We start from the raw sequence: 19,139 nt of genomic DNA, 5'->3' as shown, positions 1-19,139 counted from the left end.
ACTGTTTTCTGACAATTGTTTTCTGCCTCTGTTGGTATTCTTGTTGGCTGTTTCCCTGATGGAGTTTAGCCAATGAGAGGTAGCAGCAGGAGGTCAGAGGGTCAGAGGGGAGAGGTCAAAGTCAGCTTTTTCCCATTCCCCACTGCTCAGTGCAGCATCTCTGGTAGTAGCTGTATCCGATTGCAATTTTAGAACCCACATAGGGTCCCTCCTCCAGGGTTCCAGCTAACTGGATTCTGCTAACTTCACTTTCTCCCCTCACTCCTTCAGCCCAAGGTACTGACAACTTCCCATTGTTGTTAATCTCTGGGTGCTTCAACTTCCTTTTTCATACCATGAATCCTCCCTGTAAGTGGTGCCTTTATTAAACGTTCTTCACTGAACCATCAGAACTTGTTCCTGTTTCCTACAGGGATCACAACTGACACTGGATAACTTGACTTGTTGTTGTTGGTTTTAATTTCTGTATGTGTGTAGTGGGAGGACTGAAAATGTGTAGGATTTTTACATACCCTTATCGGGAATGAAAATTGTCAAATATTATTGAATATTGTTCCTATGGCATTTGACTGGGATTATTATTCATACTTTGATCTTTAGATGTCTAGACTGAATTCCTTTGAGTCAGCAAAGTTTTCTCCCATTAGCTCTTTGATCTTGGTTTCTGGTCCATCTATTTCATTCTCTCCTTTGGGAATTCTATATTCCTTGGTTGGATCTCCATGATATTTTCCCCATGTTTTTAAAATTATTTCCATCATCACTTTAATCTTTTATCCATTTCTTTTTGTGTTGTGGGAGAGTTTTGCAAATTCTTTCTCCTTCATTAATTGATTTTCTGCAATATTCTCCTCCCATTGGCCATTTCTGTCTCTTTTAGACTTGGCAGTCGTGTTTTTCAAATTCAAGCAATCCTTCATTACTTCAGATTTTCATAATTGTTTATTCAAGTTATATAAATGCATTCTCTCTAGAATCTTAATGAGAAGATAAATCAGATATTTTTCAAAGCAGTCTACTGAAAATGACAGTTCTCTGAATTATATTATCCTTACCTTTCTTTGATTTAAAAATAATATTTACAGTCAATATCATATTTCTCTATTACTCATCATTCAGAGGGTGCTGTATGCTTCCCAGTTATGGCTTACAATGAAGTAAAACTTGAGTTAAGTGCTATTAGAGATGCATGTGAATTTCTGTCCAAATCCTTCATTCAGAGGACCACCAGTGTCTGGACTGAAAAAATAAAGGGAAAAAGACATCAGAAGATACCAGCAGAATCCAGCAGGGAGCAAGTCAAAAGCGACCTGGAGCCTGAGTTGCTGCCAGAAACCATGTTTCATTCCTCTTTGTATTCCTAGCACAACATCTGGTTTAAAAAGTTTTGATGGATGGATGAATGAATGAATGAGTTCAAAGTTCAAGAATTTTTAAAGTAGTCTGTGAAAAAAATTTCCATATTTAAAAAAATAAAACTTTAAAATATTCATTATTTTAACACACTGTCAACACTACAAAGTTGTGGGTTTAAAGAAAAGATTAATGTTTTAAGTCCTAAAGTGTCATTTTTATTAAAATGCCATTGTTTTCTAAGTCCTGACTCAATATTCTTTCTCTCTGTACTTGGAGAGAACAAATGTGCAGATGAGTCATCTGACTTGCAAATAGGCCAAGGGCAGCACAATGGTGTCAAGAAAAGAGCAAATTGATTTGTGAGAGTAGACCAAAGTCCCTTTTCCACCATTCTAGCCATGTGACTTGAGTGTGTCATTTAAACAAAGTCTCAGCTTGTTTGTCTGAAAAATCTGCCTTGTTTACCCCCCCAAAAAGGAACGACAGTACATTTGAACTGTGAGTTTGCTATGCAAATTTTGGGTTGTGGTTATTATTATAATTTCATGTACTATATTGATTTTAAACAAAATGTTCTTTGAGTTAGAAGGTAAAGAACATGAAAGACTTCAAGTGAGAGAAAAAAAAAACCCAAATGATCTCTGGCTAGACTGAAGGCAGAACAAAAGGAAGTGAATTTAAACAAAAAGAAGTTGAAAAAGTAGCAAAGTCCTTGACTTTGAGTGGATAAATAAATGGAGACACACAGGAAAAGTGCTGTTATTTTCCATTTCTTTTGGAGTCAATCAATACTCTTATACGGACCTTTTTGATTTAAGTGATATTCTGTGGCATATGTTATCTACCACAGGGATAGAGAACCAGCCTTTCAAACATGTGCCTTTGATAAAGCAGAGCAAGCTGAGAACATTGTAAAGTCATCAGTCCACTGCTACTCACATTCTCCTTGCAGTACTCAAGCTACAAAAAGTACCAGTTATAGTACAGGCGGAAGGAAAGTTGCCTGACATACTTGAGGACACTCTTGAGCACAGGTGACAAAGCCGATGGACTAAACTCCACTAAACAGTGCAGCACCATCTTCTCAGTGTCAACAAACAGGAGGACTCAGTTTTTACATTGCTTTAGAAGAGAAACAAAAGTAAGACATTTGACTTGTAATAGAAAGACTGAAAAACAAAACAAAACAAATCAAAGCCAGTATCAAGAATGGAATGCCATAAGTGGGAATTTTATGATTCCTAGATTATACTCATTTAGGAAAACATGCATACCTCTTTGAAATATCCCTGTGTAACAGTCATTCAGCACCACACTGATTCTTCATGACCATTAGAATAGATGAGTAGGGTTAAACACAAGGTTATACAGGAAGGGTTTTGACCTTTGAAACGTAAGCATGGTTGCCTGGTGAAATGAGAGTAACACTGGTCTCATCTCCCTGTAATCCCAAAAGAAGGAAGGTGTTCTTTATAGAACCTATTAATTCAATAGGTATTATTGAGAACTTTTTAGGCACTGTTCCGAGAGCTGGGATTAAAATAATGAACAAAATGTACAGAACCCTGTGCATACGGAACTTGCATTCTGATAAATGGAGCTGACATTGTAGTGATGATTGTAGATTTCTTAATTCTTTCTTTAAAATTTTAGAGTCTGTGGCAATATTATAGGTAGTCAGCATTTTGAGGAAAGGACTTTCACATTATGTAAAAAGAAAGTCAGTTAAAAGTAATAAATCATCTTTGGAGAATAAGAGAGAGAGACAAAAATATTTCAAGTGCAATTGAATAATATTTTAGTTATGCAATTTAACACAATAATTGAGTTTATTCTGAAAATATGGGAGTCTGGGCTATGGACAGCACCTTGTATAGAAAACAATGTGTATCTGGCACTTGCATTCTTTTTTTGTAAAACTACAAAAAAGCACCAGTTACATAGCATATGTTGAAGAACAATTACCATTTCATACATATATATGTGTGTATGTGTGTGTGTGTGTGGAGAGAGAGAGAGATCTATCATATACATATGAAGATATTATATATGAGGATGTTAACTTTAAGATCTGAAGACTGAGCCTTAGACATCTCGAAGAGTGGGAAAGCAGAACTCAAAATTTTCATGCTAAGCCAGAACCTTAGAAGAGAACTATAGTAGATTTAAATCAGTCTCATCCCCTGGCTTCCTGTAAAAACAAAAGCTAAAGCAAATCTTCTCTGAAGGAAAGAATCTTCAATTTAGGGCCTCAAGATTTCGTCAGATTAAGTTCTACAGTATATGAGTTCTCAATTAAAAATAAACAAATCATAGGGAACAAAGCACAATGAGTGAAAGTGAGCAAAAACAACACATAAAAGATAACTGGCCATCCAAGACATCAGACATTAGAATTACTAGATAACAGACGTAAAATAATTATGATTAATATGGCTAAGTAATGGAGGTGGAATAAAAAAAATGAGCAAAGAAAAAGAGACCGTCCAAAAACTAGGTGTACTTGGAGAACTAAATACAATGTCTAGATAAAAATTATAAATAAAAACAAATATAAATGAGCTACACTTTTGATTAGATATAGCTAAAGAGAAAATGAGTTAACATAAATACAGATATGTGGAGATTACCCAGAATGCAGTACAGAGAAACAAGAAGCTGGAAAATATAAAAAGGAAGTTAACAGACTTGGAGGATAGAATAAGGTGGTCCAATTTGCACCTAATTAGAATCCCAGAGAGAGAGAGAGAGAACAAAGGTCATAGAAGGCAGGCAATATTTGAAGTTACAATGTTGGAGAAACTCCCAGATTTGCTGAAAGACATAAACTCACAAAAAGAGAAGCCATGATTTAAACAGAATAAATAAATAAGTCCATACATAAAAGTACTGTAGTGAAGGTGTAGAATAATGTGATGGTTAATTTTAACTTGTCTTGTCAACTTGACTGGGTTAAGGGATGCCCAGATAGGTGGTAAAACACGATGTTTGAATGTGTCTGTGAGGATGCTTCCAGAAGACATTAACATTTGAAATCATAAAATGAGAGAAGGAGATGGCCCTCCCCAGAGTGGCTGGTCATTATCCAATCCATTAAGGACCTAAATAGATCAAAAAAGTGGAGGAAGAGTGCCTCCCTCTCTCTGAACTGGGACATCCGTTTTCTCCTGGACATCGACGCTCGTGGTTCTTGGGCCTTCAAATTTGGGCCAGGACTTACATCATTGCCACCCGCACCTTCCGGTTCTCAGGTCTTTGGACTCAGACTGACTTTCCTGGTTTTCCAGCTTGCAGATGGCAGGTCATGGGACTTCTTGGCCTCCATAATCATGTGAGCTGATTCCTATAATTGTATCATTTCTGTTTATCTGGAAAATCCTGACTAATACAAATACCAAAGAAAAATGGAATCTTAAAAGTAACCTTAATCATTTAAAAGAGAATGGCAAATAGACAAAGCACATTTCTCAACAGCAATAATGGAAGCCAGTGACAGTGTAATTTACCTTTAAAGTGAATTAAGTACTCAACCAGATTATCTTTCATGAAAAGTGTCTTTCAAAAATGAAAGTGAAACAAATATATTTGCAGACAAACAAAAACTGAGGAAGTTATCACAAGCAGACTTTCAGTAAAGGAACATTTAATTTCTAAACTACACCTAACACTTATATAAAGCTCACTATGTACCAAGTTCCTTATATTTATTAACCAATTGATCCTCCAAATAATCCTATGTGGTAGCGACTATCATTATCCACATTTTACATAGATATTAAGGACCAAGATCACACAGCTAGGAAATAACAATTCTGGGGCTTGAAGCTGGGAAAAGTACAAGTCTAAATGAAGGTGTATTTCAAGACAAAGGAAAATATTATTTTATTAAAAGTAATAAATAAAGGACAAAGAAATAAGTAAACATTAGTAAATATAAACTAATATTGCCTATATAAAATGATAATGCCAGTATTGATGCTGCCTAATCTGAGGTTAAAAATCTGTAAAAATTGATTTTAAAAAAATTGCATGTAGATTCAGAGGGAGTAAAGTTAAACTGTTCTATAGTCTACATACTTGTCAAGATGATAGAAGGAATTAACTTTAGGTTTTGTTGATTTAAGAATAAATGTGAAAGAGCTATGTGTGATTTCTGAAAACAGCTGCTGCTTATGGCTGTGCAGTTTGTCTCCTACACACAAGTGACATCAAGGTGGCAACTGAGAGCTGATATCTGATGTTATATGCTGCCTTGTTGCAGGGCTATGCCAATTGGGAGGAGGGTAAGCATTTTTATTCACAAATCTCCTTACTTATCAAGCAATGGGGCAAAACACACAATAGGAGCCTTTTTTTTTCTTATTTGCCTGCCTACAGGGAGTGCCTTATGCCAAATGGCACAGGTATTATGTGGACAACTTTCTTTAGCTCTTCTACTGAAAGAAGAGATACAGAATATTTCTTTGAAACAGAAATAATAAATGCCCTTTGAAACAGAAGTAAATAGGGAAAGTAAAATTTTAAAAAACAATGAAAATTAAAGAGGGATCATAGAAAGAGACAAATAGATAACTCAAAATAATATGTTAGAAACAAGTCTAAATACATCAATTATTGTAATTACTGTAAATGGACAAAACTTACCAGTTAAAAGACAGAAATTTTCAGACTGGATGTAAAAAAAAAAAGTATGCTATTTATAAGAAACACAAGGTCATGTAAGAACAGAAACAGATAGCCCAGTTCTACCAAACACCAATCCTTCTCAAACTCTTCCAAAAAAGTGAAAAGGAAGGAATACTTTCAAACTAATTTTATGAAGCCAGCATTACCCTGATACCAGCCAAATATACCACAAGAAAAAAAAAAAAAAACTATAGGCCAATATACCTGAGGAATATAAATGCAAAAAACCTCAAAAAAAAAAAAAAAAACTAGCAAACCTAATTCAACAACACATTAAAAGTATCATACACCATGATCAAGCAGGATTTATCCCTGGAATGCAAGGGATCAATTAATGTGATACACCACATTAACAGATAAAGGCTAAAAATCACATGGCCATGTCAACAGACACAGAAAACCTGTTTGACAAAATTCAATACTCTTTCATGATACAACTCTCAACAAACTAGAAATAAAGGGAATTACCTCAACATAATAAACTCCATATATGAAAAGACCACAAGTTAAGACCCCAGTGGTGGAAAATCAAAAGCTTTCCTCTAATTTCAGGAACAAAGCAAGAATTCCCACTCTTGCAACTTCTATTCAATATAGTACTGAAAGTCTTAGCCACAGCAATTAGGCAAGAAAAAGAAATAAAACATATCCAAATCAGAAAAAAAGAGGTAAACTTGTCCATGTTTGTATATGACATAATTTTATATAAAGAAAACCCTACAGACTCCACATGCACACACACAGACTGTTAGAACTGATAAATGAATTCAGTAAAGTTTCAGGATACAAAGTCAACATACAAAAATCAGATGTGGTTCTATACATTAACAACAAATAATCTGAAAAGGAAATTAGAAGAACAATCCCACTTACAATAGCATCAAAAAGAGTAAAATACTTACAAATAAACTTAACCAAGGAGGTGAAGGACTCATACACTGAGAACAACAAACACTGATGAAAGGAATTAAAGACACAAACAAATGGAAGACATCCCATGTACATTGATTGGAAGACTTAGTATTTATAAAATATCCATACTACCCAAATGACCTATAGAGTCAATGTAATCGCTATCAAAATCCCAATGGCATTTTTACAGAAATAGAGAAAACAATTTCTAAAATTCAGGAACCACAAAAACCCCCAACAGCCAAAACAATTATGAGAAAGAAGAAAGAAGCTGAAGGCAACACGCTTCCTTATTTCAAAACTACAGTAATTAAAACAGTATTGTACTGGCATAAAGACAGATATAAAGATCAATAGAACTGAATAGAGAGCCCAGAATAAATCCAGACATATACTGTCAACCGATCTTCAACAAAAGTGTAAAAAACTACACAACGTGGAAAGGATAGTCTCTTCAACAAATGATGTTGGGAAAACTGGATAATCACATGCAAACAAAATAAAATTGGACCCTTATCTTATACCACACACAAAAATCAACTCGAAATGAATTATAAACTTAAATGCCAAACCTGAAACTGTAAAACTCTAGAAGAAAACATAGGGAAATGCTTCATGACATTGGTCTTGGCAATGTTTCATGAATATAACATCAAAAACATATGCAACAAAAGCAAAAATAGAGAAGTGGGACTACATTAAATGAAAAGCCTCTGCACAGCAAAGGAATCAATCCACAGGGTGAAAAGGCAACTTATGTAATGGGGGAAAATATTTATAAGAAAATATTTGTATCTGATAAGGGATTAATTTCCAAAATAGACAAAGGACTCCTACAGCTCAATAGCAACAAAAGACAACCTGATTATAAAATGAGTTAAGGACTTGACAAAACATTTTTCCAAAAGAGAACGTACAAACAGCCAACATGTACATGAAAAGGTGCTCAGTGTCACTAATTATCAAGCGAATGCAAATCAAAGCCACAATATCACCTCACACCTGTTAGTGGCTATTATTTGTTTTAAAAGACAAGTGTTAGTGATGATGGGAAACTCTTATACACAGTTGGGTGGGAATGCAAAATGGTGCAGCCACTATGAAAAACTGTGTTGGGGGGGGGGTGTCCTTCAAAATTATCCATCTATTTCTGGGTGTTTATCCAAAAGAATTGAAACTAGGATCTCAAAGAGGTGATAGGACTCCTACGTTCATTGTAGTATTATTTCCAGTAGCCAAGAAGTGAAAGCAACCTAAATGTCCATTGATAGATGAATAGATAGAGAAATGTGATATACACATAAAATGCAACAGTATTCAGCCTTAAAAAGGAAGAAAATCCTGCCATATGTGATGACATAGATGAAACTTGAGGACATTATGTTAACTGAAATAATCTAGTCCTAGAGGGACAAAAAGTACATGATTCCACTTACACGAGGTGTCTAAAATAGTCAAACTCATGGAAGCAGAGAGTAGAATGGTGGTTGCCAAGACCTAAGGGGAAGGGGAAATAGGGAATTCCTAATCAAGAGGTATAAAGTTTCAGCTATGTAAGATGATTTAGTTCCAGAGATCTGCTGTACGACATCGTGCCTAAGTTAATAATACCATATTGTGCACTGAAAACATCTGTTGAGAGGGTTGATCTTATGTTAAGTATTCTTAGCACAATAAAATAATTTTTTTTAATTGAGTAAACTTTTGGGAGAAATTGATGTATCTATTATCACAGTGGAAAATTTCAACACATTTCTCTCAATTATTAACAAAACAAGCTAACAGAAATGAGTAAAGCAATGGAAATCTTGGACACCAAAATTAACAAGCTTTGCCTTTTGGACTTGTATAGTAAAACGTACCCACCATTTACTACATTTACAAATGATGACTATGTTCTCAGCCGTTCAACAAGTCTCAATAAATTTCAAAAGATTTGTATCATATAATCATGGACTCTGACCACAAACAGTGCAACTAAGTTAGACATTCATAACAAAAACAATTTTTAAAAGTCTGCATACATGTATTTGGTGAGTAAACAATGTTCTAAAAACTTATAGTTCAAAAAAGCAATAAAAATGTAAATTTATTTTAAAATACATAGAAATAATAGAAAATGAAAAAAAAATATCAATACCTAATGGATACATTGAACAGATATTTTTAAAGGAACTATATGGCTTTAAATTATTTATTAGGAAAAAAAAGACTGAAAATTAAGAAGTTAAGTATCCACTATAGAAGTTAAAAAATGTAAATTCAACGAAAGTAGATAGGAATAGCTAATACAGATAAGAGTAGAAATTATTAAAATTGTATAAGTAGACATAAAAATAAAATAAAGCTACAATTACTAATAAGGAAAATCTCTATATTCTATTATTAAATAAAAACCATGGTGAAGAATCATGTAAATAATATGATCAAGATAGTGTAGGAAGTAGATTATATTTATACATCTATATGTATAAAATGTCTTTGAAGATAGACTCGGAGACAGTAAATGATGATTGTTTCTGGAGACTGGAACTGGGTATGGGGCAAGAAGGAAGACTTCATTTCCATTGAACAGTGAACTGGAAATCCTAGATGGCATGGCAACCGGAAAAAGAAATAAAAGTAGAACTACTGAAAATGAAAGAAAACAAAAATCCACCCTTATTTGCTCATTAGCAAATGATTTCTATGATTGCCTACGTAGAAAATCCAACAGGAACTACAGACAAATTACTAGATTAAAAAAGAAAATTTAGCCAAGTGACTGGCTATACAGTCAATATGTAAAATTCACTGCATTTCTACAAATACACAGAAAAAGTAATTTTTGGAAAAAAGAGACATTTATAGGAGCAACAAACTGTGTAAAACACCCAGGAAGAATTTTGCCAAAAAATGTACAAGAGCTTTTTGGTGACCTTTATAAAATACTGACATACATTAAAGACTTAAGTGAATAGAACTATACACCATGTTTTATAGAGAGGAAGCCTCAATATAATAAAGATGTTAATTCTCTCTGAACTAATGGTTCTACATAATTCCTTCAAGATCTCAACAAGGTTTATAGAGAAAATTGACTAGCTAATTTTAAAATTTATATTGAAAAGCGAAGAATGAAGTCTAGCCAAGACATTCCTGTAGAAGGATGAAATTAGAATTTCTGTTTATAGACTATATAGCAAGTGAAGACCCAAGGCACAAAATGGGAGAAGATAGTGGCAACACATGTACATTATTATCCAGAATCAATTTCTCTTTCTTGCTCATTATCTCTCTCCCACAGATCAATAAGAAGAAAACAAACTATAATGCTATATATACAATAAAAATGAGCAAAAGATGCGGGCAGGAATTTCACAAAAGTGGGAACAGAAATATGAATAAACATATGAAAGATGTTCAACCTCAATGGTAATCAAGAAAAGTTGCATTAATATCAAAATGAGATACAACTTTATACCCAGTAAATTAGAAAAAAATGAAAAATCTAACACCACCAAGTTTTGATGGTGATGTGAAGCAAGCAGAAGTATTCTACACTGAATATAGGAGAGTGAAATGTACAGGCATTTGGGGAAGCTAATTTGGCATTACAAACATGAGTCAAATATGCCCATACACTATAATCCAGCATTTCCATTCTTAGGTATATCTATCCACGAGAAACTCTTATCTGGAGACATGCACAAGAATATTTATGGCAACAAGCATCCTTCAAAGGAGAACCTACCTAGCCAGCTCTATTCTGGGCTTTGAGGTTATAAGGTCCCTACTCTCGTATGAGAGTTTATGTTCTAATGTAGTCTAACAAATAGAAAGAAATTTTCTCTGCACTAAAAATGAGCTTTTAGGGAAATTAGAAGAAAAACATGTAAAAAATATGTTTAGAAGTATGATAAGCGTGAGATGGACTTAAAGCAACCACAAAGGAAAAAGGTAACACAGCCACACAGTAGGTTTGTAGCATTAACATATATAATTACATGAATTTCTAGGATGTATTTTTTTCGGTGATATATGCCCTTTAAAGTGAAATCAGATTGTAAGATACTATCCATACTTATAAAATACATATAATTATGTACGGGGTAGAGTAACCAGTTTAGACAAATATGCTCCAAATATTAATGATCATTTCTGTGTAATGGAATTATAAATTACTTTAAATTTTTAAAATTCATACTTTTCTATACTCTACATTTTTACAATAAGCATTTATATCTTTTATAATGAGAAAAAAATCTAGGGTGGTATTCCCTATTGAAAATAACAATAGTAGCAACAACAATTCTCTGCTTGTCTCTGAAGACTTTACTACCCATCTACGTCTAGTAGTGATGAGAATTTTCACTCATCTGCAGCTTCTTGTCCCCTGGGTGACCAGCGACACAAGTTCTCTAGATGCCCAGCAGACCTCGAGCAGTGAGTGAGTCTCTTCATGTTTTACTCCTCATCAGTATGTTCATGGTCACTAGGTTAACTGATTTGCTTTCTCCTAGAAACAGAGAGATGCTCTTGCACTCACAAATTGCCTGTCCTTCTGCAAAGCACTGGGCAGAGCTGTCCTGGCTGGGCTGGTTCTCTGGAGCTGCTGTGTTGGACTGGAGTAACTCTCTACCTGTGGGTTCTGGGGCCTGGAGGGTGAAAAAAGCATCCCAGAGCCTGAGCAAGTCTGGAAACCAAATGGGCCATCATGTCGCACCCAAACCGGGGAACATGACTGCTCCGTGACACAGCGGGTTTCATCCCTGCAAGACGCAGTGCTTCTTTTTCTAATATCTTATAGTATAACGTTAGGTAAAGTGAAATAAAATTCACAGATGATATAATTTACTACATACATACTTTTAAAAAAATGAACATCACACCCTAAATAAAATATAAAAAAACAAAAAGAAAGCAATTTATATAATAAACATACATATCATTATGTATAAGCTTGGGCATAGTGGAGGCATAGTCAGATTACACATAGAATCACTGTGAACACACTAGTTTATAAATAGACACCAATAAAAAGATGTTGGTTTAGGACTTAAAATGCCACAGTGACGCAATTTTCCAAAATGTTTAACTCCCTATTTACATTGTGGTTGTATTCTTGGAAAATTCAATGTATTTTAAATACATGACAAATTAAAAAAAATAAAAAAAGGAGACTCTGGAAGAATTTGTATGTAAAATGTAGTTAGGCTCTGGGCCAGGATAATAAAGATTCTTCACTAACATGAATGCCCACCAAAACATTTATATATTGTATAGGACCCAGGACAATTGTTCATTGGGTGAGACCGTATTATGCATTGCAGCATGTCTAATGTTCCAGCCCCTTATTCCACCCACCCAAGCACGGTGACAACAGAATGTCTTTTTTCCTACAAATTCCCAAAGCCCTTGGTAGGGAGCACTGGTCTACCATCTTTGAGCTAGCCCAGAGAGAGACAGAGCCAGACTGGGTTCTCACTTCCCTCCAGCTGTGTATTTATATGGGTTGATTGTGGCCATTTAAAAGGCTCGGTATGCAGTTGGCATTTTCTTTCAACATCTGAAACACACAAAGCTTTCATTCCTAACTTTCATTTCTAGTACTCTGTCCTTTAATTCACTCAACCAATTACATATACAAACAATGTATAAAAGGATATATGTCACCTTTAACAGCAAATGTTGGGAGACTGGGGTATGGGGTGGGGACTTTGACTTTTTACACTTCATCTCAGTTTTTTCATTATAATGAGCATGTTTCACTTTTATTAAAACAGTAGTTTTTTTTAAATGTCATTTTTACTCAAAAATAGTAATAAAGGCTGAGAATGAAATGATCAACTTAAGTAGTGATCCAATCAATCGAGCACATTAGCTCCAGCATATTATTGTGATGTCACTGAAAGATGTTGTCTTGACCTTGAATTATCCTTGGATCATTTTCTTAATGAAATTTCCACACTTTCTCTCAGTGTCCACTCACTTTCAGGGTTATTCCTCAACCATTTCATTTCTCTGAGATCTCAGAGCAGAAACAAAGCAGTCAAGAGCTGCCCTCACAAAAATATACCAGGAATTCTCAAAAGGCAGACCCTTGGGGCCTCATGTGAACAATGAGTACTGTTACCACTTCATGTTGGGCAAAGCATCAGATCACAAATTTCACATATCATCTCCAATTTCTCACTTTCAGCATTTAAGAGACTCTAAGAGACACTAATATTCTTGAGAAATCTTTCTTATTGTCAACTTTCTTCCTGATTCTTTTTTCCTTCTGTTTCTTTTTCCTTTTCTATATCTCCCACCTGCCCCCTCCCCAAACAGGCTCCTTATTAACAAAAGCATCAATTAAAGGAAGAAAGAACTAGAGATAGAGGGGAAAAGCCTCCTTCTAGAAAGAGACAGAAGAGCGAATCTTTCAGAGTACCGTAGGTGTGGTCTTGACATTGGGAATCTCCTCATAACAGATCATGATAGAAAACTTCAGAACTGAAGGCTTTTAAAAAAGATATTTACTGATGATTCATTTTATCCTTTTATATTCTTTAATAACCTTGACACTATAAAATTGTCACAATTTCTTTTTCTAGACTATTGTGCTGAGTTGATACATGAGCTCATATCTGGCAAACTATTAACAGCTTCTAAATTCCCTTCTCATATGAGATTTCTACCCTTACGGTTGTTCTTCTGATGCCTGAAAACCACACACTACACACAGGTGAAGCACCCCTTATTTTACTCAATCCCTACTAGAAGGGGAATGTGAGTTATGCAGCCCTAACACTCAGTAACCAGTTTTGAGGAAAATTATATTTTTAAAGGAGTAAGAAATCACACATTTTCCAGATCTTCATGTATAAGGAAACTATAGTCCCTTGAGTGGAAGAAATAACTCTCAGTGGGCAACAATTTGCAGCATGCATTAGCAATACTCCAGGTGGATCAGTCAATTTACCAGCTTAGAGAGATACCAGCACAGCATGGACTGAAATGCCTTTCAATGTACATAAGCATCCATTACACATGCCCAGGATTCTTGCCTAAGAGTCTTCAACTTGGTTATTATCACACCACGTCCTCTTCTCTGAGCCTTAGATACAAAATCAATGCCTTCAAAGCTCTAAGATTCACAATGTATTTATTATTTTCTCTTGAAATGAGCAAAATAATTAAAATATTCCATGTCATTTTATACACCTGACAAACCAGGGGACCATTACATCATATACATTATTAATGATAATAAAATCTTGCATTGAAATTTTCTTGAAGCTTTTCCCAATGTGTTTCTACCTTTGTCATCTTACTAGCCACTTTCAAAGGCTGTGTAAAAGAATTTAGATAGATTAGTGGTGCTCCCATCTCACAGAACGAAAAGTGAGGTCTAGGAATGGCAAGTGATAGCTTGGGTCATCAGCGCCACAGCTGTGGGTTCAATTCTATATCCCTAGATGTTCAGCTCCCAAAGCTCACCTACATCCTGTCTAAATCAATAGTTCTTTAAACAAAAATTAGAAAGCAATACAATGCTTTGAATTCTTCAGTGCCGTTGAAAGAATAAACTGAGCTGTACTTGTTTCTTTAACATGTTTTAGATACAACAGACAGGGCAATGAACCCACAGACTAATCACACACCCCATTGGCTTTTGCCAATTCTCATTTTTACCAGCAGCTGCATTTCAAGGAAAAGCTAGTGAGCTGCAGGGAATGGCTATTGGGGACTCGCCTAGGTATTGGTACATCCAGACCACCGTGTAAAGCCAATAATCTGCAGCATCTGTTTAGAATGGGAGGGCCAGCAAAGAAGTCACAGCTGAGCCCCAAGAAACCCTCAAAACGTGAGCACTTTGTTTATGAGTCAGCTGCCTGCCCTCTGGTTTGAGAAGTAAAATGCCTCCGGCCATCCTGCGGTCCTCTCCAGATATTTAACATAGATGCAGTTACAATGTAACAGCAGTGGTGGGAGAAATAAAAACAACCATCATTTATTGACAGCCTAAGATCCAGGCACCAGGCTGAGAATTTTATGTCTATTATTTCTTTTAATCTTTCTAACTTTAGAAAGAAGTTTCTTTCTTTTTCTTAAGTTCCCACCTGAAGTTGGAAGAAACAGGAACACTGGGAAGAGTTTACTCAGAAGGCAGGTCAAGTGACTATTTAAGGTGTACAAGTCTCTGAGCACTATTTTTCCACTATTCATCATATATTGACATGATGATAATACTGTTGCTTGCCCTATTTTTTAATGAAATATTTAGACATATAATATTTGCAGCCTTTTTAATTATAGAGTCTAGATGTCTGTTTTGTAAGAGTTTAATCAAGGGGGAACAAAAGCTTTACTAACCTGTTTTCTCACTCCCCTGATTGGTACTGTGTGCGTGTTTATTATCTGTTAGAACGGACTCCTCATATGGTTTGAAATGAAAGGATGATCCATCTCCTCATTACTGATCCTTTGCTTGGTGATGAAAAACAGCACAAAACATATGAACAAAGGAAAAATGCCTTCCTGTCATTTCTCAGCCTTTCTTGCTGCTGCTCAGCTGGGATGTTAAAGAGTGGAGTTTAATAAAAGAAGGTGAGAAGGTGGGAAAAAAAGCCCTAATGAGCATGTGGTTAGTTATTTGGAAAGATCACGGAGAAGCGGCAGTGATTTTCTTTGTGCCTCACAGAACGCTATGTCCCCCAAGGTCAAAGAAGCCCAATGCCCTTCTTTTCTCACCCCTTCATTCCCTACCCTAACAACCAGCTTCTCCACCTACAACAGATTTCAAGAAGTTTAATTTCTGGTGATGGAGCAAAAAAGAATGTCATTCCTCATCACCAGCTTGTAGCTCTTGAGAAACATGCAGAAGTGGTGCGGGAGTGTTTTTCGGTTGCTTGCATCATTGGTCGAGCATCTTGTGAGCAAACATTTCAGATCTCAAGCTCAGGATGACAGAGCCCCAGCCCAGCCTGAAGGCTTTCTGACACTTACCCTTTAGATTGGGAATGAAGAACAAATTCCTATTTAACAAGGTGGAACCACTGAAAAACAAAATCCTTTAATGCTTCAAAGGAGAGCCAATAATAGCTGTCGAACTCTAAAGCAATGCTCCGAATTAGAATGAAGTCATGTCGTCATAACATCATTCTGAAAATGTTTTTAATCAGCGAGCGTTCCAGTCCTGTGGAGTGAGCATCACACAGAAATATTAAAAAAAAAAAAAAACCCAAAAATAATACTGGAGGGCCAAACTCAGAACTCCCAAAACTCTAAGAAAGAGTGATGTTTTTGCTTCCAGTTCCCAAACCAGGAAACCATTACTCATCATTCCCAAGATCACTCCTTTGGGAAGTGGGAGAGAGATATGACCAACCACAACAAGTTAAAAGAAAAAAAAAAAAAGAAACCATAAAGTACAGTTACTTTCGGATCAACATCTATCTCAGGGAGGCAGGACATGCTTCTCTAATGGTCTAACTCCAGTATGACTATTAACACTTTGGCAGAAAAAAAAATTGAGATCTTTCTTTGAAGTTGAAATATGCAGCCTTAACTGTGCTCTCATCCTCTACATTTCACTGAGTGAATAACCTAAATTACACAGAACGGCAGTAAATTGGCTCATCATAGCCCTGTTCTAATTTTAAAAAGATAAAGAACTAAAAAACCCAGACAGCCTTGCATGGAGCAATGCCGGGACTAGTGAAGTCCACTAAGAGGCTCTCAGCATCTTTCCCCAGAAGGTCATGGGTTCAAATTCAACCCAGGTTTGTGGTGACCAAGGACTATTCAACATCTTAGGTTAAATGTATGTGTGCCTTCAATATAATATTTCTAATAGGGATGCTGACAGCCTGCATTTGTCATTCTTGCACTCTCTCTCATGCATACAGTGGCTGGCCAGCCACATGCGGAAACTAAATCATATCCTCCCCTTAGAAAGGTGATCCTCACAAAATGTGAACTCTGAGGCACTAAGGAGCATCTTGCTTTCACGCTGTCTGCTGTCTGCCCATCTTCCAGCTCCGATGGGAAAGTACAGCAGCTCTTTGATTGGCAGTCTAACACCCTGATGAGCCTAGGAAAGACTTTAAATTTTAAAGACGTACAAGCATGCCCACAAGAACAGCATTTTCCAAACATAATAACTCTCAGTTTCAACAAAGCATTTACTTGTGGTGATAAAATGCCAGGTCACAAGTCAAATTTTGACTCCATTACTGAGCATTATCCTTGAGCTCTAAATAGAAAGTCAGTACAATTCACCAGCTGTCAGGTTCCAGCTTTCCCCCACCCCAAACAACAACAGAATAACAGGCTAAACTGTTATAGCTGCTGGACTCACTGCTTGATTAGATTCTTAATGAGTGGCTCTGTCCACAGGTCACTTCGGCCAGTCACTCAACAAATAAGCTTCAAGCTATTTTAGAGCCTGGGTTTCTGCTTGAAATTTCATAGAATTCAGTGAAGAGATCCACCATCGATCAAAAAAGATCTGGGCTGACTTAGAGACACTGAAGGTAATTCAATTACTCCTCTTCATGAAAACACAAAAGTCAGTGCAACTGAGTTGAGATATGAGATTTCCATGGAGTTCCTTCCATAGGTCCTAGTAAATAGTTCCCTTAGATTTGATGTTGACCATCAAGGAGTAAATGGGTAAGTGGGAGAATGCTCTATAAGGGGCACCCCGAGGATGTGTCAGTGTTGTATATCTAAGGGATGCTGAACGCCTCGGCCACCCCAAGAGCACAAATCACCTGGCTACAGGGCAAGGTGGCAGCGGCCATGTGAAATCCTGTTGTCTAAAAGCTCTCCAGGGGTTTAGCTACCCAGCTTTTCCCATCGCCTGAAAGATGACCCCATCACAGCCAGAAGAAGAGCTGCCTCCATCCTTTCTTTTAATTTTCTTTTAATTACTAGCAATCATCAGAACCTATGTTACCAGGAAGTGGCAGTATTTTGAAGCATTTCTTGTTAAGTCACCGGGTCACTTGGGAAATTAGGGTCTGTAAGGTCACAAGGATGGCACAACTTGGCGAATGTTTCCTCCTGCCAAGGATGTGAGGTGAAGGTAAAATGAACAACCATGACCCTTAAAAAAAAAAAAAAAAAAAAGAGCAACAGATGCAGAAGCGTCCCCCACCCCCTCTTAAATCTCTAGGTGGAGCTGTCTCTGCAGTGCAAGTGGGTTGAAGACAGCTTCTTCTGACGGGTGCAGAGTCCGCCCAAGGCATCAGGCTTAACGCCCAACGCTAATCCCACATCTACCCGCCCTTTATCTATACATGGGTCCATCAGATTTTTATTTGTAACTTATTCCGGCTACCTACCTAATAGAAATTGATCATTTCAGCTGTGGACTCTATCGTAAATGGCCATTTCTCTACTGGGAAATGGGAAATACTTTCTCTAATCTAAAGCGGTTGGGGGTGGGGGGAGGTAGGTTCAAAGGCATTAATGGCGCTCTGCGCCTTTCTTTGATTTGGCCAGATGTTTCCAAATCGCGCTTAACAGCCTTCGCTCCTCCAGGGCCCTGGACCCACCAACCTCGGGCTTCCTCCGCACCAATTTTCCTCCCTTCCTTGAGAGGCTCTTTTCCGGATTTTCACCACGTAGTCCAAATATGGGACCCAGATCTGTTACGACTGATGTTGGGCTCTGAGCTTGAGCAAAAGAAGAGTGGAGGTCGATAACAGAGCGGGTGCAGGATGAGGACTGGGGCAGAATTTGCCAGATCCCCAGCGGGGTGTCGTTAATATGAGAGCCGAGGCGGCCACGAAGAGGAGAGCTGGGGGACGGAACCGACTGTCTTCGGCGGGGCTCTTGGGGCCGGGGTGACATGGCTCCATCAGGTGGAAACCATGCAATCTTCCCTCGACCCAACTCAAAAGAGATAAAGATGTCTAAATAACGACGATCGCAGCCGCCACAACCCTGCCGGGGCCCCAGGGGGAGAGGGAGCGCCTTTTCTGCTGAAGCAGCGGCTGGGGCTTGTTTGTAGGTTCGCCATTCACCATGATAAATGTAAAGACCAATTAAGGTTTGATCCGTGCACACGGGAGGCAGACGGCGGCAGATAGTGGAACCAATTAACGAGCATGTCCCCTAATTCCTGCCGCGGCCGCCGGGCGCACCGCGGTTCCCCAGGCGCCTGCGGCGGCTGCCCCCGAGCCCCTCGCGCCACCCGCCCGGCCCTGGAG

Source organism: Camelus ferus, chromosome 8 (assembly GCF_009834535.1).
Source record: "Camelus ferus isolate YT-003-E chromosome 8, BCGSAC_Cfer_1.0, whole genome shotgun sequence".
NCBI lineage: Eukaryota > Metazoa > Chordata > Mammalia > Artiodactyla > Camelidae > Camelus > Camelus ferus.
This window is presented reverse-complemented; position numbering follows the sequence as displayed.